The sequence below is a fragment of the Staurois parvus genome, unplaced genomic scaffold, assembly GCF_062004578.1.
Source record: "Staurois parvus isolate SC_StPar_1 unplaced genomic scaffold, SC_StPar_1.0 ptg000198l, whole genome shotgun sequence".
NCBI classification, from domain to species: domain Eukaryota; kingdom Metazoa; phylum Chordata; class Amphibia; order Anura; family Ranidae; genus Staurois; species Staurois parvus.
In genome coordinates this window covers 11,443,186-11,459,975 of record NW_028317994.1, presented here as the reverse complement: position 1 = coordinate 11,459,975, position 16,790 = coordinate 11,443,186, and the positions used below count along the sequence as shown (strand labels likewise).

Below are 16,790 nucleotides of genomic sequence, written 5' to 3'. Positions count from 1 at the left end.
GCTGACTGATTCTGGGTATCTTCCAATAAGGAAATAAAGTGGACGTACTCCATCAGTTTTGCTGCAGCTTCTAATGCAAGTTATATGCAGTATATGGAAGTGGGCTTTAAACCTGAGTGCCGCATATACAGTATGTGTACTTGTGTTTGTGCTGGGAATGCACTCGATTGCACCCTGCCAGCACTGAAACCAGGTTGTTGACAGCCCCTGGGTCTCTACTAATGATCGGGACCGATTGAACCAGATCCCAATCACAAGATCCCTGTGATAGCCTCTGATTGGCTATCACAGTGATAATTCAATCTGTAGTCCCTGTGTTGTTTTTCCTCTTTGAAGAGGATAATCAATACACATCCCCTCTAGCAAGGAGGAGATGATACAATGTATCTTTTCTTCCTGCTAGAGGACATGTCTCCAAACAAACAAAAAAATCTGTCTGTTGAAAAAAAAATAAGTAAAAATTAACTAGTTCAAGGCTTGATCTAGTGTAGTGATTGCTAGTGTCAGTGTTAGTGGCAGTGAATATGTCAGTTAGTGGCAGTGTGTCAGTTACTGTTAGTGTCAGTTAGTGGCGGTATAAATATCAATTTATGGCAGTTAGTGTCAATATAAATATCAATTAGTGTCAGTGTGTCAACTAGTGTCAGCATAATTGTCAGGTAATGTCAGTTAGTGTCAGTTAGTGCAAGTGTCAGTTAGTGGCAGTATTAGTGTCAATGTGTTTTAGTTAAAAAAAAAAAAGGTTTTATATTAAGTGGCAGTACGAGTGTTAGTGTAAGTGTGTTTAGGTAAGTAAAAAAAATGCATACCATTGTTTCTTAGCCCTTCTATGGGCACAAAAAAACAAATCATGCACATATGTGGTATTGCCACCATCATCAGGACTAGGATAATTTATTTTTTTGATGGTGGTTCATGGTAATGACATAAAAATCTACAGCTAAATAAAAAAAAACATTTTCTATTTTGGGACAGTTTTCTTTCATAATAATAAAAAGGAGATATCCATTAACTTTTCCCATCAAATAAAAGCCCGATCTGTTCTGAAAAGTACCAAGTATAATCCACCTGGATACACAAAGTAGTTGTGACGATATGTACAGTTTTACTAACACATATCAAAGTTGAAAAATTGTATATGGGCATTAAGGTTTGTTTTGACCCCGATCATGTAGCCGAATGAGCTAAAAGGAATACTACAGAGTGTTACATAGATCAACATGGGCTGTTGACATTACATCCAGAATGGTGGTGCCCACTATCAGTCTCAGGGCTTTTGGATTTCCAATACAAGGGGGGCTTTTACAGGTAATTAACATGCATAGGATACAATAAATGCACATCAAATCTTTTGGGAAGATTGTTGAATGGTCTGATGACAGCCTCAAGTGAAACTGAAGCTAAAAACCTATTTTTTTTAGCTTAGATAGAATTGAAAAGGGTCAGTTTTTTTTGTCCTCAGATCTTGTGTTGTACCTATACAACGTATCTCGCAGATGCAAAGACAGTAAAAAAAAAATCCAAGATCTAAATCTCTCCCCCTCTCTATTATAACAGACAGGTTTAAAGTGGTTCTAAAGGCTCAAGTTTTTTTATCTTAGATCTGTGTCACATACTCCCTTTCTCCACTCCCCTTGTACTTACCTGAGCCCCATCATGATTCAGAACTGTGCATGAGAGCTGCAGCTCTCTCGGCTCTGTCCTTCCTCACTGGGCAGATTGATAGGAGACAGGGACAACCCGCCCTGTCTGTGTCAATAGACGCAGACAGGGAGGCATGGGAGGGAGCTTGCATGAGTGTCCCCATTGAAGGAATCTTTCTATGGGGACACTGGATGGGAGAAGAGCAGGAGACCTGAGAAGAGGAGGAGGGGGGCTGCTCTGTTTATTAATTTAATTTAAAAAATCTGAAGCTTTATTATCACTTTGATTGCTGCCTGTGTCCCTGTAGGAGAGTTTCACTTCCTGTACAAGTGGCCACACAGGAAGCAAGACAATATATTCATGTCGGGGTCCCAGAAAACAATCAAGATTTGCCAGAGTCTCTAATCCCTTCCCAGTATTTTATAAAATCCCACACATGATCAAATGTGTTGAATGCTGATTATGTTATGTGCAGTATCCCTACTTTTATACACTTTTAATTCTAAAAAATATGCAGACCACAAGAAAGAAAAGTTTACACTTTCCAATTTCTATATTTTCTTTGCACATGATTCCAAAAGGACCTGACATCCATTGTATGCAACACTGTCTCTCACAGGTTTTCCATGCAGTTCCATTCATTCAATAGCAGATGCTTTTTTTATGTCAAGGGTCATCTTTGGGTTTTAAAGTATCAAAAAATAAAATGTTAAGCCTGAAAGCACTACTTTAATTATAATTTTACAATTGGCAGGTGTTCTTTAATCTGTCTTGGTATTGACCTCCTATAATCCCCTGCATATCAGTACTCTCACTGGGAGAGAGAGCAGTTTTGTCAATGTGACACTTCCCAGTTCTGTCAAAGTAATGCTGAAAATACATTTAGAAAAGTGGAATACAAGGATGACATCAACAATGAGCTGGTGTTCCTTCACTGTCCACTCACAATCTGGTATGTGTCCTGGACCCAGCTGTTCTGTCTGGCAGGGGTGTGTGGATGACTAGACGGAATGAATAGAATTACAATTCATTGGCAGGTAAAATAGTCCCAATATATGTATGTCAGCTGCATATTTAGCTGTTTATCTGGAGCTTCGGCTTCAGATGATTAAAATCCATGAGCTGTGCTGAACCACAGAAGGTGTACATTTGCATGCACTGATCAGTGAATTGCGTTACTCAGAAAAGGACTTGTTTACTTTAATCAGAGTTTTAAAAAATACAGAACTGATATAGGTAAAAGAGACATTCTGATAGCCAAAGTGAATTATTGATGCGTTGTTCGAAAAGCAATTGTGCTTCATCTTGTATCAGTCCACAGCCAGCCTTTTATTAGATTGCTTATTCAGTGTTTCAGAAAGGTTAAATGGGATAAGTTTTTTAACATTGCTATATATATATTTTCCTTCTCAGTATCACATCAATTACCTCTATTAGCCATTTTCTGCCACTATATAACCTTAAAGTGTAGATATAGCTATTTTTTGTTTTTTTGATAACTTGGGGAAAGTTAGAACCCCTGTTAGGTTTTACTGCTGTCCAGGGATCCCTTAGAGAGGTTTCACCTCACTTTTTTCTGGGGACTGTTTACCAGACATGAAGTGAAGGAAAAACCTGCAACAGGGAAATAAGCAAAAATACAAAACTCACAGAAGTTCTAGCATTCTCTTAATGAACGTAACCCCTTCCCACCACCACCATCTGGCCCTTTAGGGTGATCAAAATGCTGGGAGATGGACATTCTGATCATGTGCTTAGTGTGATTGGCTGTGACAGTAATCACATGATCGCAAGCTCTTGACTGCAAATATGCTAGGAGCTTTCTGTTACAATTTAGTTACTGTACTGGGAATACGCAGTGACCACACTCTCATCACAGTAAAATGTTTACCTATAGACGCATATATGCGTGTGGCTGGAAGTAAAAAGTATTTTACTTCTGTCTGTATTGCTGTTAGACTGTCCATACATTATGCAATTTTCTTTCCTTCAACCATGAGTCCTTCCCACTGAGCTATTGTATTCTGACAGTGGGACGTTTCCCGCCATCAGAATACAATGATCCCCATTGGTTCTATAAAGTGGTTTGTTTGGAGTGCTGTTGATTGGATGTCCTTTATTCTTAACAATGATCCCCACTGCTGGCTATGGTCGCCAGCATTGATCATATGAAAAAACACGACAGGCTGGTTGTACTGAAGTCAGTCAATAGAACAACTTCATTACAGCCAACCTGCCCATAGATGGATCAAAATTTGATCTATTTATGGTAAGATTTAGAGAGACTTTCCTTCATTTCCTGTCCTGATAAAAAGGCTTTTTCTAGGACAGTGGATAAGAGGAAATCTCTGTAATAGAGCCTGGACAGCAGTAAAACCTGACAGGAGTACTAGTCTTTCCCTATTCTAACCAAAACCAAAAATAAAGTTTTGGCTGTGTATACACTTTAGGATGCTTTAATATGCCATGTAACTAAAAGAATAATATATTCTATACTGCACATTAACATTTATGAACTTTTACAGGTATATACAATCCATAGACAGTCATATTGGGAATCTTTTGTCCTACTGCCTTAAATAAGAACCGTTTCCCCATAGTAACCAACTAGATTCAAACCCGTGCTATTAAATAAAAGTTAAAAAATGAAAGGAACATTTCTTTTTGATAAAGGGGGTTAAATGTTTCCAAAGGCCCACTACACATTTACGATCATTTATGAATATTTAGAAATAGGAATTACATTGCCCTTTAGCAGGAGTGGGTAAACTGCAGCCCTCTAGCTGTTGCAAAACTAAAAGTCCCATCATGCCTCTACCTCTTGGAGTAATGCTTGTAACTGTCAGTCTTTCTCTGCCTCTAGGAGCCAAGCTTGTAGTTGTCAGTCCTCCTCTGCCACTAGGAATCATTCTTGTACCTGTCAGTCTTACGATGACATGTCGTTCCACAAGAGCTACAGGGGTTCAGTTTGCCCACCTGTGCCCTATAGCAATATCCTTACTTAACTGTCATTTTTCCAGTAAAGGATTGCATCTCATATGGAAGGCAGACAGTTCTTAAATATTTCACACTGACAGATAAGCCTCATGGTAAATTTTATAAGTGTATATATGAAGAGACAAAAGGAGGGCGCATGGGCCTAGTGCATTACCATTAAAATGAGATTTATTGATAAAAAGTAAAATACGCACAAGATAAATAAAATCAAATGGAAAACAGGTCACAAAAGATGCAGTGTGGTCCAAAACCCATGAAGGTAGTCTGGTGGGGGACTGTAGACCTCTGGATAGTTGACGCGTTTCGAGGTTGTACCTCTTCCTCAGAGCCAATGTCTACAAAATCTGTGTCCTCTCTTGTCCACAGATGCAAGAGTGAATACACAATGGGTGTGGGTGAATAACAAAGAATGGTATGCTAGCTTGATACCATTCTTTATTATGCACCCACACCCATTGTGTATTCACTCTTGCATCTGTGGACATGTGGGCCTGCCTCCAACTATGCTCGGTGAATGTACCAACCCCTCCCCCCTTTCCTCCCCCGATGTCTCCACCCCAGGGGCGGACTGACCATTTGAAAACTCGGGCACTGCGCGAGGGCCCGGGGTCAGTAGAGGGCCCCATGAGATGCCCATGGTACCTTTTTCATAGGATTTTTTGAGTTTGGGCAGGGACACAGGGGTCGCATGATCCCCTATTGCCCAGGGGCCCCATGGGTTTTCAGTCCGCCCCTGCTCCACCCAATGGGTGGGACCTACCATCACACACCACATGGTCCACTGCCCATTTAAGAGTGGACACAGGTTATAGCAGAAATGCTGCTACAGGGTGGCACATTGGGTTCCAGCCAGTGATTACTCACCGGCATCCGGTGATCGCCGAGCATATCTGGCAGGGAAGAGACCTGTGTATAAACAACACAGATCTCTCTCCTGTCAGCTCCTGTACACTGTTATGCATATCAGAGCTTACAGCAGAAAGCACTCACACAGCACACTGTGAAACAGCACATAGTTAACCCTTTGATCACCCCAGATGTTAATCTCTTCCTACCCAGTGTCATTAGTACAGCGTCAGTGCTTTTTATTAGCACTGATCACTGTATTGGTGTCACTGGGGATGTCAGTGACACCAAGTCAGTTCCCCCCAGTGTCAGAATGCCTGCCGCAGTCCCGCAGTCCCGCAGTCCCACTATAAGTCTCTGATCACTGCCATTACTAGTAAAAAATTTAAAAAAATTGCTGTACCTATACCGCCATTTGTAAACGCTATAACTTTCACGTAAACCAATTAATTTACATGTATTGAGATTTTTCTTTTAGCAAAGATATGTAGAAGAATACATTTTGGCCTAAATTTATGACAACATTTGATTTTTTACATTTTTTTTACTGGACATGTTTAATAGCAAAAAGTCAAAGACATTATTTTTTTCTCAAAATTGTCGGTCTTTTTTTGTTTATAGCAGAAAAAATGCAGAAGTGATCAAATAACACCAAACGAAAGCTCTGCTTGTGGGAAAAAAAGGACATAAATTTCATTTGGGTACAGTGTTGCATAACCGCGCAATTGTAAGTTAAAGTAATGCAGGACCGTAATGCAAAAAATGGCCTGGTCAGGAAGGGGGGGGGGGGGGGGGTAAATCGTCTGGAGGGCAAGTAGACACAAGCCCATATCCAGGTGTAGAGTACCACTAATGCAGCAATGCAAATAAACTCAAGACTGCTGTTCTCCTACTGTCCCCTTTGCTGATGTCACTTTTCTTTTGGTTTCTGAGAGGGCCCTACTGTTAGGATAGGATCCAATAAAATGTCTAAGTTAAAGTGGAACTCCAAAAAAAAAAAATCCCTTTGGAAAGTGAAAAAAATAAAGACATGTATGGTAGGCCAGCAACCCTGCTTGTTACTGTAGAAATGACAGTTTCATTCAGGCTTCGTTCACACCATGCGTGCATAAAAACTAATAGAAACTAAAGTGCAGATTAAATTTGTACAGACATCAGTTTACATCTTTTTCCATGCACGCTCCAATGAGTTTTAAACACGTTGCAGATTCCTGCACAGAAATAAAATCTGCATGTGATACTAGCGTGGTGTGAACAGGGCACATAGAGAACACGTGATTTTAATATACCCTTGCAGAATGTGAGCAGAAAAACTGACGTCTCTGCACCATGGTGTGAACGAGCCCTTAAGGATGGTGTTACACACAAAACCCTTTTGCCAGCAATGTGATCTGATCATTCCAGCTATAGTATAGTGGACTGTAAGCTCCTAGATTGTAAGCTCGAAAGAGCAGGGCCCTCGAACCCCTCGTGTATTGTTTTGTTACTGTATTGTCTCATGTTCTGTCCCCCACTATAATGTACAGCGCTGAGCAAACCTTTCTGGCACTATATAAATACTGTATAATAATAATAATAATAGTGAAATAATAAATTGTGTCATTCATGCCCCTTTCCTCTACATTGAAAAAAGCCCTGTATTAATTTCACAGATTAAAAGGCATTCTATGAATGGACAAGGGGTAGAAGAGGGAAGAGAAGGGTTGGGAAATCATGGAATCTCTATTTATTCACAGAATCTTGCATTCTGTGAAAAGAATACAAGGCTTTTTGTGAATGGACAAGGGGAGATGAAGCATAAAGTGAAGGATACAATCGCTTCATTGTACTACAGCTGGGATATCAGTCACAGCTCCAGAAAAGATCCAGGTGCAATTTTAAATGGTGCAGGGACATCAGCTGTTTGTCCCAGCACCATATTCTAATGGCACCTGATCCTGTCAACACTAAGGCCTTGTTCACATGTGGCTTAATAAAGCTTATGCATGTTGAGGGCTGTGCTTACTTGCATAGAGGTGCACAGGTATTCCGTACATCCCCAAGCAGGTAGTGCCATTGGTGTCAATTCGGACCCAGTAGCCACATGGATGCAGCCGCTGCTCCCAATTTAGCCACTTCACGCTGAGCATACGCAAATATGCGGCCTCTCAGCGACTGGGCCTTGATGCTGAGCGTACCATTTGTAAACAAATATGTGCTGAGAGCACGCACCATGCGTGCTCCCAGCACGTGTCGGCATCCCACAGAAAGGTCCCGATCTCTCCTTGTGAACGGGACCTTTCCAATCATGTGACTGCCATGACAGCCAATCACGGCGGTCACATGAACCTAAACCCCACCTCCCGGTGTCAGAAGCCCCTTAAAGGGCCAGGAGGCACCTGCGCTAACATCATTGTGGGTGGGGGTAAAAACAGTCCTCCAAAGGTATATGCTTTAGTACACCCCATGTAAATGAGGCCTAATACTGGAACTGACAGTCTGGGGTTCAGTATTAACCCTTGAAACATTCAGCTCTTAGGTTTCTGATCTTGCTGCAGAGCGCTCCATAGACATGCCTATATCAGATCACTGTAAACACATTGCTTCCAATCCCAACTGTAAAGGTTAACTGCTCATTTTTTCAATAGGAGATGATGAAGGTAATGTATAGGAGATAATAGGTGGTGTCGAAATGAAGGAAAGTTTGAATTTTTATCTAACACAGTGGCATTTACCAATGGAGCACACATCATAAGAGGTATTTAATTTTTGCATAGCAAATGTGCACATATTGTTACACCAATTTATGTATATATGTGATCATATTAATAAAACTAATGTAAACACCTGATTGTGACTTAGTACTAACCCTTTCTCACTCCCCTGTACAATACAGCACAGATTGGGTGAAGGAGAAGGAGCACAAGGAATCAATCAGTTGTACTGCTGTGCTCATGGGCTAACAAGGAACCAGCTGACAAGAAGAGAAGAGAAACAGAGTGAAGAGAGAAATGAGCCAATCAATTTGCTGCTTCTCCTTCACTGTCCAGTCACCCACTATATCAGTTTATTGTAGAAGACAACATTTTCCAGGCTGTCTATGTTCCAGGCAGTGTTGTGTACAATGTTGCAGATCTAAGGCCCCATTCACATTATTGCACAGTAGGAACAAGTGTTCCCTCTACACAGTTTTGACTTGTGATTCTGTGTGTCGCATAGGGCAGCCCATTCATTTGAATAGTCTGTCCGACAAGTGTTTGTTGCCCAAAAAGGAGCAGGAGCTTTGTGCAAATTTCAAAGGAGCATGCTGCTGCGATTGCTGTGCGATCATGTTGCACAACAAACGTGGTAAAATCACATCATGTTTGGGGTGTCATTAAAGGATAATGACATCCAAATGCATGCAGTGCACTGTACTGCACTTGCCATAGGATTTGGGATCATGGGCAGAATCCCAATTTGTAAAGTGTGAACGGAGCCTAAAAAATGCAAGGGATAGCAATGCAAACCATTTGATGGGTCAAACAGCTTTCATTTATGATTTTTTTCTGTTTAATTAGCAGTTGGCCTGACGTTTAGGAGACTAAAGGCCTAGATAGGCCACAGAAGGGACACAAAAATACCTAAAGTAAAACATGCTACAAAAAGTGTTTTTACAGCATATCGTCTCCAGGAGTACTGATCTTTGAACTTTCCCTTTTCCATAAACAATCACCATGCATTTTCTAAGCAGGAAGGTCCACAAATCAGAAAGGATCATGTAAGTAACCTTTAAAATCTAACCATAGCCAGCCTCACTATAGTGGCACCTGACCTAGAAACATCCCTGACAAGGTATACCTAACATAATGTAGGAGCTTAGCTTGCCGCCTGATACTGGGCTATGTGTAACTGCACTTCTTCAAGGCATTCGTAAGAACCATTCAATTTAAATGTCGTCTTCTAGTGTGCTAAGCACTATACCATAGTAGCCAAAGACTGACGTCCCCAAACTAATGTTTACCTTAGTCACTTGGTCACATACGTGTTTATTGCAGTAACTCATGGTATTAGTTAGGGCCATGTAAGTAGGCCTTTTCAATAAACTTTTATGAGGGCAACTAAACATATTTAAACTGTACGCAGAGACGAAATATAATATAAGACAGTAAGACCGATAAAAAATTTTCAGCTGCAGATCCATTTTCTGATTATGCATAGTAATGCAAAGGACTATCCTATGCCCCATATAATGTGGTTATTAGAAACATGTAATTTAGTGACTAAAAAAACATGTTGCTATGAACACGTATCTTATCTCTAGTGTGGCGGCATTGAATCTCTATATATAGTATAAATATAGGTATTTTCACCTTTTTATAAGTAGACAATATATACCGATTTCACAGGATGAATATTTATACCATAGATCTATAAAAAAAGATTAACTACAAAACTAATTCTGAACATAAAAGAGATTAAATGTGATATTTATACATAAAGTACATATTTTCATGTTGAATATAAATGCTAGATCATGTACTTGCACATACTCTCAGAGCTACCCTGCACACTGTTCAAACATAAGTAATCCACTGTTTAAAATAGCATTTAAAATGATAGGCGGATAAAAGACAAGGGCCATTGAGATGATCCACTGTTTAAAATGTATATTGAAATGATAGGTGGATAAAATACAAGAGTCATTGGAATGGTCTGCTGTTTAAAAAAGATATATGCACTATCTGGTGGAATGGAAATGGAAAAAGTCCCAATAAGTAATTTCAACCAAGTTATATTTTCTGCTTTATTTATTTTACGGCTTTAAGTCTTGCTTAACTTGCTTTTTTTCACGCTATATATTGCAAGCAACTAGACACATATGCCCTGTATATACACTAATGTTTTAGTTTATCTAATACCATTCACCTTTGTTTACTGTTCAATGACAATGTCTGCACATTGACAATCAAACTGAGCAACAGACCATTTACTGAAAGGAAGGCTGTATTAAAGCATAAACCCATTGAATTGTATTATTCTGCCATCTGAGGAACAGTTCCTTTAGCCTAGTGTTACCAATTTCATAAGATGAAGATATTTATTATAAAAATGAAAGAAGTTTACTTGGATAAACAACAATGGATAACTAATTTTCCTATATATGGTTGTTAAAGTTAAAGAATGTACAATTGCACCTAAACTACCATTCAATACTAGCCATTCTATTGCAACATTTCTAGGATTACCAATAACTCTTTTCCAATCAACGGTAAGATTTGTTTTAAAAACTTTGTAATTTTTTTTAATCAATAGCTGCTAGTTCTTGCTTTTTGTTAGTATACCAGTTTAACATTGTTAAAACATATTAGTTGACAATTAGGTAAACTTTCTATAAAATATTCGGGCTAATATATATACAACAATGCCCCACAATAAATATACTAGAACAGCATGATAAATGCAGCACTCATTCTATGCTACTCAGTACAGGCCAAAACGTCACTGTCACAGTAGTGGTGAAATTAGGAAGTTGCAAAAACAAAAAACAGTGAAATAAATCTTAATGCATATAGACTATAACATGGACAATAGATACTACTGCAGTCACGCAAAAGGCGGAAAATGGTAATTCATTTTTAAAATAATGCAAACACACCCCAACACATAGCAATAATGATCCTACACAAGCATATGTTTTGTATTGCATCACTATACAACGCACTGCCAGATAAAATTACTTAAAAAGTATTACTTTGGGCAAAACAACAGAATTATTGCAAGAGTGAGGGATGGCGATACATTCTGTAGGAACTGAGGAGATAGATTTGCCCGGTCTTCTTCGTTGCCAAAATAAACTTAACAACAAGTTTTACTCTATACAATACTGATACATGTGTTTTGCACAAAATGATATTTTCAACTATGAGTAAAGGTATCTACATCTAAGTGTAAAGGCAGTCTGAAAGAGATCCATTAATACAGTTCATTAATGGTGATATCAGCACAATATTTATTAGTAGCAAACAAAACAAGTGAAAATAATCAAGTTTTTATTTCCTCTTGTCGACAGCGTATGTTGTGTTTATACCAGATTTGTGTATGATACTAATAAAAGAATAGAGCAGCATATTTTGCCTTTCCCTCAACTGCAACTGTAAGCAAATACAGGTACACCTTATTAGTAAGAACTCCTATAGTAAGCACACGTTAGAGGAATTAATCATTCATTCCCTGAAGACTGCTTATGTATTTCATCGGGCCATTATCTGATCTGAATAACAAGAACAATTGCATAATAAAGCACATAACTGCTGATACAAGCAACTTCTGAGTCTCTAGTTTACAAAGCAACTTCCCTTGATTATTAAAGACAAATGTAATTTTATGATATTTCCTAAAAAGTGGCAGCATTCCAGTTTTGCATTCTTCTATATGCAGAGCGGTTTCACATTGGCTAACACTGCAGGGGGCAGCAATCTAGGTCATAGTCAAACAATATTAGGGTCTGAAATACACAAATGCAAAATCTTAATCACTTCACACCATGAAGGCATGGAAAATGAAAAGCCTATGCGGTATTGCCATGGGTACCTTATTTTATATTAAAGGGAACTACGTGGAAACCTATATGATAACGATCAAGCAGTGATAGTAAAGATGCCAAAATCATGACTCCCTAATGTAAAAAAAAAACACACTACAAGCACATTGTACATACTGCATAAATGGATTATTACCCTGTGGTCCAAAAACTTCAAAGTACTTAAAAAGGCACGATTTAAAAAAAAAAAACTGCAAGTCTGTGGATGGGCAGAGTTTAGCCTATGCTGATGTTAATACTTTGTTGAATTCTTGATTTTAATATATTACATTAAGTGATATATGACAATATCATATATATATATACACACCATATATATATACCATATATATATATATATATATATATATATATATATAAAAATACATATACATATATATACACATTTTAAAAGACAAATATTCATTAAAATAAATATATATATTAAAAAAAATTAAATATTGATAAATAATCTAGAAAAGAATATATATATATATATATATATATATATATATATATATATATATATGTGCATGTGTGTGTTGATGTATGCATGCCCTTAAACCACCTGCCTACCACCGTTGCCTCCGGTGACATCAGTTTTCTTAAGAATGTGCTCCATTTTTACTTTGAGCTAGCAAAATTAGCCTTTTGCATTGTAAATAACAATTTAATCCAAACAAAAAAGTAAATGAAAGGAGGTAAAAGAAAGATAACACTTAAAAGCCATCAACAGAGCTATTATTCTGTCTTTTCATTAACTTTGCTTTGATTAGGGCATACGATATTAAAATGCGTGATTAAAGTTAATAGGGTTTATTAACTTTTAGAACAAAACTTTACTGGTTGTAATGGATTGGGCTGTTAAATTAAAGCATCAACCACTTAATGTTAATGGCAGTTGAACAAGCCTCTTTTGTTTTTTTAATCTACTTTATACCTCAGTTACTAAAATAAAGGTAAACCTGGCATTCACATGTTTAACTCTCAGACGCTTGTACCTTAATCACTGGGTAGTCCCATAAAGTGGTTTGTATAAGTATATACAGATGATAAGTCAGAGCCCTTGTTAGCGTATCAATAATGCAGAAATGTAAATGAGTGCATTAAATATGAGCATACTGGTAATGCTCGGATCCAATAGTTACGATACTACATTAGACATTTAATTAGCATCCCCTCAGCCCCAGATGTAAGAGCCATATGGTTACATAACCAGGGGATATATCCACTCTGACAAGGCTTATGTTTTAATATCCACATTTAAGTCTGAAATAGAGAAAATGCTAGTCTAATATGATATGGCTTAATGTGTTTTTTTTTTTCCAGCATGCTGCTGAATGTGCAGGATTCTGTTCTCAAAGGCTTTGCAAAGTTTAATAGGAAGACAGGAAGCACCATGTATAACATCTGACAGGCAAAAAGCAAGGGCTGACCATGGGCTGCATCAGCTACTTATTAAACATAGCTTTCTTTTCTTTCTGTCGTTAGGCTCTGCGGTACGCTAGGTGCCAAATTTGCACGACTTGTTCAGCTTTGAAGGTACAGCCGGCTGAAAGTATATTAGCACAAGCAGTAAACAAAGGGAATGACAGAGCTTGGGAGCACAGCACTATTAGTGTGCCTACTGTAAAAGAAATCCAATGGTGCAGCATTACCCAAATAAAAAAAAAAAAAAAAAAAACCAAGGAGAGCAGTTTCTGCTTTCCCAATCTCCAAAGCAACTCTGTCCAAGTTCTCAGCCAGTTCTCAGCCCCATCATCCTTCACCTTGTGCATCCCACAGAAGAAGAGCAAGGTATAAAAAAAACTCTTTGCTACTTACTAGTGCAGCCGGAAACGCTTTCCTTAGGAAACTCCGAGGGCTCTTATTGTCTTCTGTATCCTCCCAGACCAGAGTAAGGGCTTTTATTCCACACAAAGACAAAGTATGAACTGTAAGAAAGAGAGAGAAGAGAACACATGGGTATCAGCCTCCTCCTGGCTTTCTGTGCTTCTTCCCACCTGTACTGGGCTCTGGATGCTGCAAGATGTTTGCCTTTCTTTGCTCATTTCCCTGTTTAGTCCCATCAACGCCAAATGACCCACATTAGAAAATAAAGTGTTTTTTTGTTTCGTTTTCTTTTTTTGCAAAGCTAGGTACAGTACCTGCACTCTCCCCCGCTGATGCTGGTAGCCAGGGAGAGAAAGAGAGTGGAGGAGGAGGAGGGATGAAGACTGAGTGGAAGAGCAAGAGGGAGGGGGTGGAGGGAGAGGATGACTTGGGAAGGGTAGTCACAAAAAGTCAGAGAATCCTCACTGATGAGATAGGGAGACAGTGAAGGGAGATGGGAGGAATGATCCAGGGTTGCTGCTGCTGCTGCTGCTGTCACAGAGAAATACCATGCTGCTGCTGCTGCTGCTGCTCCTGCCTCCTTCCTGCTGTATGAGAGGACAACGAGAGAGGAAGCGTCCCTATCTTTCACATTCATCAGCACTGCTGTGTCGGATTTGGTTTCCCATCAGAATCTGTTACAGCTCAGCACGGGAGCGTGCATGGCAGCTGTCCATGGTTGTGATATTCTCTTGCCAGGAAACTGTTCTACACACATTCATACTTCACTGCTATTAGAGCGCTTGATGTTTACAGGAGGGACATCAGCCTTCATTATCTGCTGCTTATTCTGGAAGTAGTAAATAAGTTCAGCTATTTCTTACTTTCTCAATAAAAGTCTTTCCTCAAGACTCTGAACGTCAATGGACACTTACAGGGCTGTGAGCTGGGATTTGGGGATTTCTTTTGTGTTCTAGCATTTTGTTTTAACAAGAGGGATTGTTGTTGATGTTATTATTATTATTACTACATTTATAATATATCTGTATTGTCTTTCTTTCTTTCTCTCTCTCTTTCTCTCTCTCTTTCTCCCTTCCTTCCCCTCTTTCTTTCTTTCTTTCTTTCTTTCTTTCTTTCTTTCTTTCTTTCTTTCTTTCTTTCTTTCTTTCTTTCTTTCTTTCTTTCTTTCTGTCTTTCCCTATCATTCTATCCCTACCATTCCTACCATAATTATTTCCATATTAATCTATCTATCTATCTATCTATCTATCTATCTATCTATCTATCTAATAAATACCTATCAATCTATCGTTCTATCTGTCTATCGATTTATTATATCTAATCTATCTCTCTATCTATCTATCTATCTATCTATCTATCTATCTATCTATCTATCTATCATCTATCTATCTATCTATCTATCTATCTAATAAATACCTATCAATCTATCATTCTATCTGTCTATTGATTTATTATATCTAACCTATCTCTCTATCTATCTCTCTATCTATCTATCTATCTATCTATCTATCTAATAAATACCTATCAATCTATCATTCTATCTGTCTATTGATTTATTATATCTAACCTATCTCTCTATCTATCTCTCTATCTATCTATCTATCTATCTATCTATCTATCTATCTATCTAGCTATTATCTACCTATCAATCTATTGTTCTATCTGTCTGTCTATCTATTAATTATATCTAATCTATCTCCCAGTCTCTCTATCTATCTATCTATCTATCTATCTATCTATCTATCTATCTATCTATCTATCTACCTACCTATCTATCTATCTATCTATCTATCTATCTATCTATCTCTCAGTCTATCTATCTATCTATCTATCTATCTATCTATCTATCATCTATCTATCTATCTATCTATCTATCTCTCAGTCTATCTATCTATCTATCTATCTATCGTTCTATCTATCGTTCTATCTATCTATCTATCTATCTATCTATCGTTCTACTCATCTGTCATTCTATTTATTATATCCAATCTATCTCTCAGTCTATCTATTTATCTAATCTACCTGTCATGTCTAATATATCTAATCTATCTATCTATCTATCTATCTATCTATCTATCTATCTATCTATCTGTCTATCTATCTATCTATTATATATGATCTATTTATCTTTCTATCTATTATCTACTTATCAATCTATTGTTCTATCTGTGTGTCTAATCTATTTATTATATCTAATCTATCTTTCAGTCTTCTATCTATCTATATATCTATCTATCTATCTATCTGCTATCTTATCAGATTTACCATCTTCCATTCTACTTTTACACCACTTCTGGTGAAATAAAATATTTGGTTGATTTACAAAACTCATAGAGTGCACACGTTTACTTTATCCCTTTGCTCTTGCATTGACCTATGCATTATTAGAAATAATGCAAGAACGACATTCACACCTATCACAAATAGTACCTCAGATTAAGTATTAGAAGAAAATAAACAATTTTCCGTAATTTTAAACATTTATATTTAAACTTATCTTCAGGTTAATTATCTGGCAAATAGGAGCATATAAGTGTAAGTGTGTGTGTGTTTGTGTGTATGTGTGTGTCCATATGTGGTTCCTACTGGCATTTAAATTCAGCACTTTTAAATCTAGGTATGACATCTGCTCATGCAACCCTCCCTCATGCCTGACATTACCATCTACTGGATGTTCAAATGTATATAAATCATAGGCCTATTTCTGTCTATTCCTGGGACCCACTAGAGACATGCTCAGAGAGAGGTTGCCTCTGGTAGCTGTCCCTTGGAGAAAACAATCCTTTGCAAACTGTGACTTTTCCTCTTCACATACTAGTGTTAATCAAGCATGGACATGTATTCAGCATTGTATCTTTTCTCTCTATATTGTTTTCAACCCATAATACATGGATGTGTACAGGTCACTCTTATGAAAAAAAAAGACTGG

At 37.9% G+C, this 16,790-nt stretch overlaps 1 protein-coding gene across 28 annotated transcripts in view; it reads right to left on the bottom strand.

Annotated features, from left to right (window-relative positions):
* The window catches only part of PTPRD (protein tyrosine phosphatase receptor type D), a 2,222,737-nt gene extending 2,208,311 nt beyond the window's left edge, over positions 1-14,426 (bottom strand). For 5 of the 28 annotated variants that reach the window (XM_089678100.1, XM_089678098.1, XM_089678102.1 and 2 more), the window contains exons 1-2: positions 14,176-14,354; positions 13,853-13,962 (exon numbers count right to left, since the gene is read on the bottom strand). The gene's annotated coding sequence lies outside the window, so the exon portion shown is untranslated. Of the gene's footprint in view, positions 1-13,852; positions 13,963-14,175; positions 14,355-14,409 lie in introns of those variants that run through there. The other 23 variants (XM_089678103.1, XM_089678104.1, XM_089678107.1 and 20 more) reach the window with 10 other exon arrangements.
* Positions 14,427-16,790: the final 2,364 nt, after the last annotated feature.